Source organism: Buceros rhinoceros, unplaced genomic scaffold (assembly GCF_000710305.1).
Source record: "Buceros rhinoceros silvestris isolate BGI_N320 unplaced genomic scaffold, ASM71030v1 scaffold1529, whole genome shotgun sequence".
Lineage (NCBI taxonomy): Eukaryota > Metazoa > Chordata > Aves > Bucerotiformes > Bucerotidae > Buceros > Buceros rhinoceros.
The window spans coordinates 19,243-28,048 of record NW_010433036.1 but is presented as its reverse complement, the minus strand read 5'-3'; the positions used below and the strand labels follow the sequence as shown (position 1 = coordinate 28,048).

The 8,806-nt window shown below is 35.3% G+C and overlaps 1 protein-coding gene across 1 annotated transcript in view; it reads right to left on the bottom strand.

Moving 5' to 3' along the window:
• Nucleotides 1–8,806, bottom strand: part of LOC104500324 (steryl-sulfatase-like) — a gene marked incomplete at its 5' end in the record, with an annotated part of 39,788 nt that overhangs the window by 13,010 nt on the left and 17,972 nt on the right. The window lies entirely within an intron of this gene.

Genomic DNA, 8,806 nt, shown 5'->3' with positions numbered 1-8,806 from the left:
TAGAATAGCACTACACAACATCCAGAGTGCTCAGCTGAGATATAATCAGCCATGGAGAGACTTCATCTCAAACTTGAAGAAAGCAGCAATGGTGTTGGGAAACTCCAGCCACTGTCCTTCATTCTCTGCATAATACCATCTTACACTTTGATGTGTAAAAAAGACAAAGTTGCTAGGACTTCGGGCAGTGTTTGATTTCTCTCCTAAAAATGTCTATAAACCAGATTCTAACTTAAAACTTCTAGCCAATCATTTTTATGGGCCATGAAGGATGGGGTTCTTTGAGGTTTTTTCCCATGATACATGAGTGGCAAAATGAATTCTGATTTTTTTTTTTCCCCTCCAGTCTCTGAAGCACAGTTGAAGGAGGGAAGGTAGACCACTGCTGTGAATGAGGTGGTAGAGACAACGTTTGTTCTCTTTGGCTTGATCACCTATTTTTAACTAATTCATATTCATAAATAATTTAACTAATTCAGTGTAATAATTCTAGGATGCCTCAAAGGATCTTTGAAGGGGGCACTTATATCACAAACTTAATCCAACTTTATGATTATTTATTGTGGCTCCATGAGGTCCAGACTGTTACACAAAATGAGTTAAACAAAGACAGCATCATCCTTGAATATGAAAAACGACATCTTTTTACTGGTCTAAGAGTATGTTCCCATAGACTATGGCTTACTTGAAAGGCTTTAACCCATTATTTTAGGAAGCAATATAAATAAATAGAATATAAAACAGCTTGCAGTCTGAAGTCATTCAGTCACACATTGTACTTCCTCAAAACTACTGAAAGTGCTTTTGGCATTACACGACAAGATATAAATTTTATATATGCCCTCCCTCCTCACTGCAGTTAAGAGTGATGACAGCACTCAAAGTATGTTGTGAAATACAAACATCTGCATACTGGTAGTTGTTTTTTGGCATTTGAAGCTTACATTCTATTTTTAATTCATAGTTCTGCAAACTCAGTCTTCATCTCTCAGTTTTAGCTGGTTTCTTTGTTAAAATATTCTTTAAAGATCTGTGAAAATAGTAACAGTAACAGGCAGCACCAGGAATTGTTTTTCTATTGTATTCACTACTCCGGTTCCTTCTTCTATGCATTTTTATGCTATTCTCCACAATGCAAGTAACCCTAAACACATTCCTCATCTGTTGCAATGAAAAAGAAAATGGATTACATGAATTATTTTCAGTTATAAACCAGGTTTGTTTTAACGTTCAGCAGTGATTTGCAGTAATCCGTTCTGCTTCATACTATAGTGCATTGCACACTGAGAGACATTAACCACAATCTCAGTCTAGTGATGATTAACACATACAAATTCAGGCAATGTTGACATGGTTGCTTAGCTTTCTCTTACACTTCCAAAGCTGTCTCTAACTGGTTTGCATTCTTGCTAGACATGCCCAAGCTTAAACTCTGTTTCTTTACTAATAGTGAGACAGAATTCCTAACCAAGATCTTGGAATTTAGACTGGGTAAACATAAAAAGGAACCTCAAATTTAGTTAGGGTTAGAGATTAGGAAATCTCCCTATCAAACTGCATTCAGATGAAAGTCAGGGCAGGAGATGGACTTCGTAAAATATTTTCCTATCATCACCCAGACCCTCACTTTCACTTTGAAAGCTTTTCCTCTCTTGCTGAATCTCATGGGTCTGTCTAGTTTTGAATTCAAAACTTTGAATCACTACTTTTTTCTTGTCTATCTTGCACATAAAGAACAAAAACTTAAATGCAAAAAAGCTTGTGTGCTTCCATAGCCATCTCCCCAAGAACAGATCAAAATCTGTAAGAATAGGAATACAATGTCCCTACACAGACATGTCACACAGCCATGTTGATCCTTGGATGACCAAGAATGCAGATAGTTTAAGCCTTCCTAAATGTACTTCTCTACCTGCCTGAAACACAGTATGTTCTCATACACCTTGTCCAAATACATAGCAACTGAAATACACAATCTAACAACTAATAGTGGTAAGGATATATCTGAGGTCAATTTAATCCACAAAGAGAACAAATTGCTTGAAATTGTTTAGGAAAGACCAGGTATAATTGCCATGAGGACTTTCTCTTGTGTGTCTAGGCAGAGACTGCATCGAGTGGCTCAGCCAAGCACTGAAGGTCACATGTCGATGAGGTACAAACCTGCTGCTGACTCTTGCATGCCAAAGCAATAACGTAGATTTATCAAGCTTGACAACACGAATAAATTCTTAGGGGGGAATACTCAGGCCATTGTGTATGTAGGCACTGTCCTAGTTAGTTGTAATCATTTACCAAGGGAATAATCCTTTGCAGCATTCAAATGATTTACATTCAATTTTCTCACTTGATTACAAGATAACAATTTACAAATTTTTTCAAGTTTTACCTGTGTTAAAAAGACACAGTAATATGTTGACTTCTGCATATTTTCTGTCTTCAAAATACAAACACTTCTCATGGTTACTCATAAATGGATTAAATGCTTTGAAAGATACATACCTATGGTACGCTACGGTGAAATATGAATAGTACATTTACTTTCCTTTAGTTAAACCTGCTAGTTGCTAAACATTCAAATACATTTCCTAGAACTTAGTTCTTTTTTCTTTCTCACCCCCCACCCCCCAAATCAGTACACTGTAACTATTTAAAAGCACTGGCAGAAATTAAAACACTTCCTAACTGAAGACCTGAAATACTTTGTCACATGAAGGGGGGTGAAAAAAAAAGAGGTCTTTGATGATGCTCAGGAGCTACAGGCATTGTATAATCTATTTAGCATCAAGTGCCAAAATCCTGTTAAAGCATTTCTCAGCACCTTTTCTTGATTACAACAGCTTCACTGTGAGCACCAGCATGGTTTTCTAAGCCAGCCTTTTGTTGCCACTGCATAGACCTGGTGTTTGGAGCTACTTGGCATTCTTGAGATCATCATAACTTCTAAATGATATAGCAGCAATGCTAGGGCGGAGGTGAACGAACTGAAGCAGATGAACGAAGAACCTGTAATCTTGTACATTTCTTTGCAATTCCCAGTTGCTTTTCTATCCACGGACTGATTGTGTTTCCATTGACCGTGAAACTAAACCGAGACACTTGTGTTCAGCACTTACTCTCGAACTAAGATAAACCTGTTAATGCACTTTGCAAGACTTTTAGAAAGATAAACCTGCAAACTGTCAAAGTATGATATTCAATGGAATAATATTAGTTGTAAAAAAATCTGTAAAACTTGCTGATTTTGATAAACTTAAATGTCATAATCCCAGTATTTTAAGTATCATAATCCATTTCTCATAATGGATTTAATTTTGTTATAATCCATATTTCAATTATCATAGTATATTGTCTACAACTAAAGAATGCATCAGGTGATTACTAACCTTTTTTTCAATACTAAAAAGATAAAAATAAAGAATGAAAACCAAAATAATGCATGAAGTCTAGAAGTTTTCCTTCCAAGTTTAAAAGTGACCATTGCAAACAGGAGTCCAAACAGAATCCTATGTGCTGTCTATACTTGTTTTTTTTAAAAAGTCAGCTATTCAAACGGTCAATTTTTGCATTACACAACAGCTACATTTTTTTCTCTCCCTCATTTGCTTGATTCTAGCTTTGGTGTTCTTATGCTGACCAGCACTGTTAGGATGAATTCTTCCACATGATAATTAGGGATTTTAGCAAATTCCAAGCTTTTATGACAAAACTTCCCTCTCACAGCATAATTCAAACAATCTTCACTTCGGTGACACCTATGTTTCTCCTCATACTCACGCATAAACTCATGCCTTCATAACATACATACAAATAGTTCTTACTGATTAAACTGATTTTCTCTGGAAAGAAAAGAACTTTTGTTTATCTTTGGCTTTCTTCTAAGTTGCTTTTTGAAAACTTACCTGAACACTCAAGGGCTACAGTTGTTTCTGAATCATATAGATATATGCTTTTAGAGCCTCTGGCTACAGCTGAAAATTGGCTTTAGTAGCAATTGCATTGTTTTCAGAACCCAAAAATCATTGCCAACTATAAACACTACAAGCAATCTACTACTCTATTATAGAACTGTCAGTATCATCCTCCATAACTGTAATTCATAACTTCAAACTTTTATATAATACTTCTGAATCAAAATTAAATTTGAGGATTAGACTTTGAGAAATCAGACAGTAAAAACGTGATATCGTATAGCACTTCATGCAGATAAAATACGAAGAATTTTCATGCAAAAAGCATTGTTTTATCTTCTAAGTTAGTTGGGTATGCTGCATAAAACAGAGAGGGAAAAGCTACAGCAAATGTCATTTTTATATAAATGCCTTAATATTCAGAGTCTACATAATACAGGCAGGAATTACATTTTCCCTTAGACAAAAAAATGTAACAGCTGATTAAAAGCAAACAGCAATTTAGTTGCAGCAAATCCCCATTTGCTAGGCTGAATGTTGGGATAATTTGAGAGATGAAGAGAAGTAAAGAAAATGGACACGGACCCTAGTGGGACTTCAAAATTTGCAGTTCTAAGACACCGTGGCCATGAAGAACTAATGAGTCCTAATTTTAATGTTTTCCACAGCATTCTAGTATTGGAGAAAAATGTATTAAGAAAAAAGCATCCACGGAGTGTTGAGATACCAAAACAAGTATAACTCTTCACTTAGGTAGATTTATTTACTCACAATGTCTTGTCTAACATTTCTACCTCATATTTTTGCAGTGCCAGACTCAAAATCTTCATGAGACCATTTATACTTTGCTATTCTCCCCCTAATTAACATTATATGTATATATCATGGCAGTGTTTTAGGAGCTCCATCAAATGATTAATTAACAGTGTTGACTTTTGGAAGACATAAAGTATTTAGAGTTCGGAATTGGTTTGGGGGGGGGGTGCACTTTGTCTGTTCAGAAAGAAAAAAAATGTGTGAGTCAATGAAAACCTTCCAAAATTACAATTCTATAAGGAAGGTCTAGAGTAGAAAATTATATTTGGTTTGGAATCTTCATCACCGCAGTAGATCAAGACATTGCTGAGCCCAAATTATAAAGGTTTGCTGGCAAAGTAGTTTTACCATCCAGCATACGAACTGAGGTGAAGGTAACTATAATGCTAGGTAAAGGCTGGAAATGAAAATATAGCACACACTTCGTAATGACAAAATTATCTTATGGATGACTAACACTTCCTAACACTAAAAGACTCAGCTTTTCTTTATTGCACTAGTGCTAATATTAAGTGCTAAATTATCATGATCTTTATGGGGCTTTTATGGTCCTGTTGACTTTTAATGATGTGACTGCACTATGATGTCTACTTCCCCTTCCCACTATGAACAATAGAAACCTATTTGCCTTTAAAACACCAATATGCAAGAGGAGTGAGTGAGTAAGTCTCACAAAGGCTTGCATTAGAGTCCCACATCTGGGAGACCATGGAGTCAATAAAAACAAAAATGTATATTTATTATTCTGCTCAATATGACTGAAATGCATCTGAAGAATTATTTTCAATAAATTTGGGGGTAAAATTTTGAATAAATTTGAAAAATATCACAATCCGTAGGAACTCGTTCTATACTACTTCATGGACTTTGCATTTCTACTAAGAGGTCATTGACAGAACTGAGATAAAAATCTACTAGTGAAATGCAGTCTCTTTCAGTTTCAAAAAGATTTTACACAAACTCATCTATAAAATTTCCCTGCTAAGAACAACAAAACAAGAAACAAATTAAATACGCTGGATTTTTTTTTTTCCTTTTAGTTTCAGGAAACTCTGGATGTCTTAACAAAAAATACTTGGAAAATGTAGTACACTACGTGTCCTTCAAGAGTTTGAGACCACATAAAAATATCTGAAATTAACAGAAAAATCACTGTTGGTACTGGGATGCGAGGACACGTACAATGGTTACTGAATATTCCTGATCATGGTGCCTTTCCAAAGTGCTGATCAGGACTTACTTTCAGAAGCAACTACACGGTACGAAATGCACATCATCCACAGCTGCACTGTGCACTGGCCATCAGCATAATATTGTCCTAGTGAACAGCCGTTCGAGCATTGACTGGTTTATTCTATAACTATATATTCTGTCTTTCATGGTATGCTCTTTTATGGCATACTGAGCAGTCACCCACTCTTGCTAGACAGGTTTCCAGGGAATTTCTCTAATAAACAAATACTTTGCTTTATTTTCTAGGATTAGTTGGATGTTAGAGTCTATGTTACACAGAATACTCTAGGTAGGTTGGGCAGGGGTGGGGTGGGTTAACTAATTCCCTTGAAGAACACTGCCTAAGACAACATATGCCATTTGAATCTGATTTTAAAATTAGGATGAATCAGTGTTATGTTCTCAATGTAACATGCAGAATGCTGCAGGCTCAAATCCAACACTGAACTAAAGATATTTTTGGAAGTGTAATGCTCCAGAAATTGTTAAAGACCCACTTTTTATGTTACTTGGTAAGCCGAAATTCATTTCTGAAAGTTGTAGTGCATTATTATATATTCTTTTATGTAGTTGTTGTTATTTCTATTTGTTTTGACTACTGCTACCTTTACAAATACATAAAAAATTACCAGACAGTTGTTTAACTCAGACTTTTTTTTTTAATTTTATTGCTATCTTTAGAGTATACAGGAAAAAAATCCATAACATTTTTCTTTTGTACGTTCAGAAGTGCATGACACAATATGTGACAGCAAGCCATTCAAGCTGAAATTTAAATAATACTGAATTAGCTATTTTAAATGCCTTTGCCTTTATATGATCACTGAAACTTGTCAACCTTTCTCTGTTCACTAAGAACATTACTAATTTAGGTTAGGATATCTTGGATTCAACAGACCAGTATGTTATGGTTGCTATTTTTACATGAAGAAAAAGCACTTTGATATGATCACTGAAAATCTGTGTGTACAATGTCAATATCAAAGGACATTTAACATGGTCTTTCACTGAGGGAATGGCTCTCTGAGACACAAGTATTCCTACATCAATTTTACTTTGACTGAAGAAGCCTGTTCTTTCTAGCCAGAAAGCAAAAATTTTTGTGACAATAGGAAAATCTTATTCCTTCAAATGTTTATCCTTGCTTTCTTATCCTTTCCCATCTGTTCTTTTCTGTGAAAAGTTATGAGGTTGGTATGAAAAGAATAATTTTTAAATTAAAAAAAAAGAAATTCAAATTAAAAAAAAAGTATTTCTTTGTAAGAAAACAAAACGTTTCCTTGATAGCAGTTATAGTCACATGGTCTCTCCCTTAGAAGACGAAATGCAAAAGAAGAAAGTCTTGGATCAAACTTCTATTAAATTTACCTTCCTTTGTATTGTTAAGCACTGAAAGCAAGTAACTATAACTGCTGGCATTCTCAACGAGAATCCTTACTAATCTGCAACAGCACCCTCTAAATCTTGTGCTTACCATAGAGAAGGTAAGTAAACCATAACTGGAAAAATCTTCTTGGGGAAGCAAGCAAAATAGTAGGAAAAAGCTAGGCAAGGGCATGGATTCTGCCAATGGGTCTAGTGGATATGACAAGTACAACCCACCATTTAGATATGAAGCTACATTCATTCGCCGTATGGCAACGAACACAATGAAAAAATTGCTCTCCTGTTACTAAGATAGTAATGAGGAAGTGAGTGGAAACCTACTTATGAGGGAACGAATTGAAATTTCTTCATCATATTAAGAAAGTAGAAGCAATATTAAAAGATATCTTCAAAATATGAAATATTTAGAGATATCTCTAATACTTTCTACTTCAGAGAAAATAGAACTGTTAATTGACTTTGTGGATGTCTGAATGATTGTTTCTCAAATGCTAAGAGGACTGAACAAAGAAGGGCTGGCATTTTCACATAGTACTCAGATAGTACCACCATACACTCCAAACTATCTCTCACATGCAAATTAGTGTGCTTCCGTTTGTTAGCGACAACCACTAGCCTCACCTGCACTGAGAACTAGATTGTAGGAAGACAGTTTTAAGCTGGTTGTATAAAGCTTCCTGGTTTTATAGGTTTTACAGGCTTTGCTACCTGCCTAGTCTCTCTCTCTTATACTCTCTCTCTCAGGACAATATTGTGTTCACAGGTCAGTGTTCTTTAACCGTATCAATTCAGTTTATAGATTTGAACTATTAAACTTGATGTGATACTATCAAAAATTAAGCAATGAATGGCATTGCAAATAATGCAAGCCCTCTTGATTAATTAAGTAAAGCTTATTACTTCTTAAGGTATGGATATCATAGTCCTTTCGAGAAGTATCTAAGAGTGCAATGCATTCCTCTTCTTACTTTCATTTCTCCTGAAACAGGTCTTATTTTATTTGTATTTCACAAGAAAGGCTGTACCTGTCCAAATCAGAAGTTGGCGCTTCTGAGCAGATCTTTCTTGCTTTGTCCTCTTTTTATTATGACTCCAATGTCAAACTAAACTTTAGTCAAACTAAACCTGGAGGAAGTTCTTAAAGCCACTATTTGGTAAATTTATCCTGTGTATTCAGTCTGAAAACCGCAAAAGAGAATGCACCCTCTTTGATTCTCCCTTTGTCTCTTTTTAACCTGTAACAGCTGAAACTGCAGAAAAGCCTATATGTGTGTCTCGGAACATCCCACTACCCCTAGCAAAAGAACAAAATACGTCTCATGAAATACCATAGGCAGTTGGATGCTGGAGGACATTGTCACAGCTGGGTATTGGAATAGCTTTAATTCTGTGATAATACAGAAAGAATCCCTAGTTGGTAAATCTGACTGAACTATTTTCAGTAATTCCAGTAGATGACA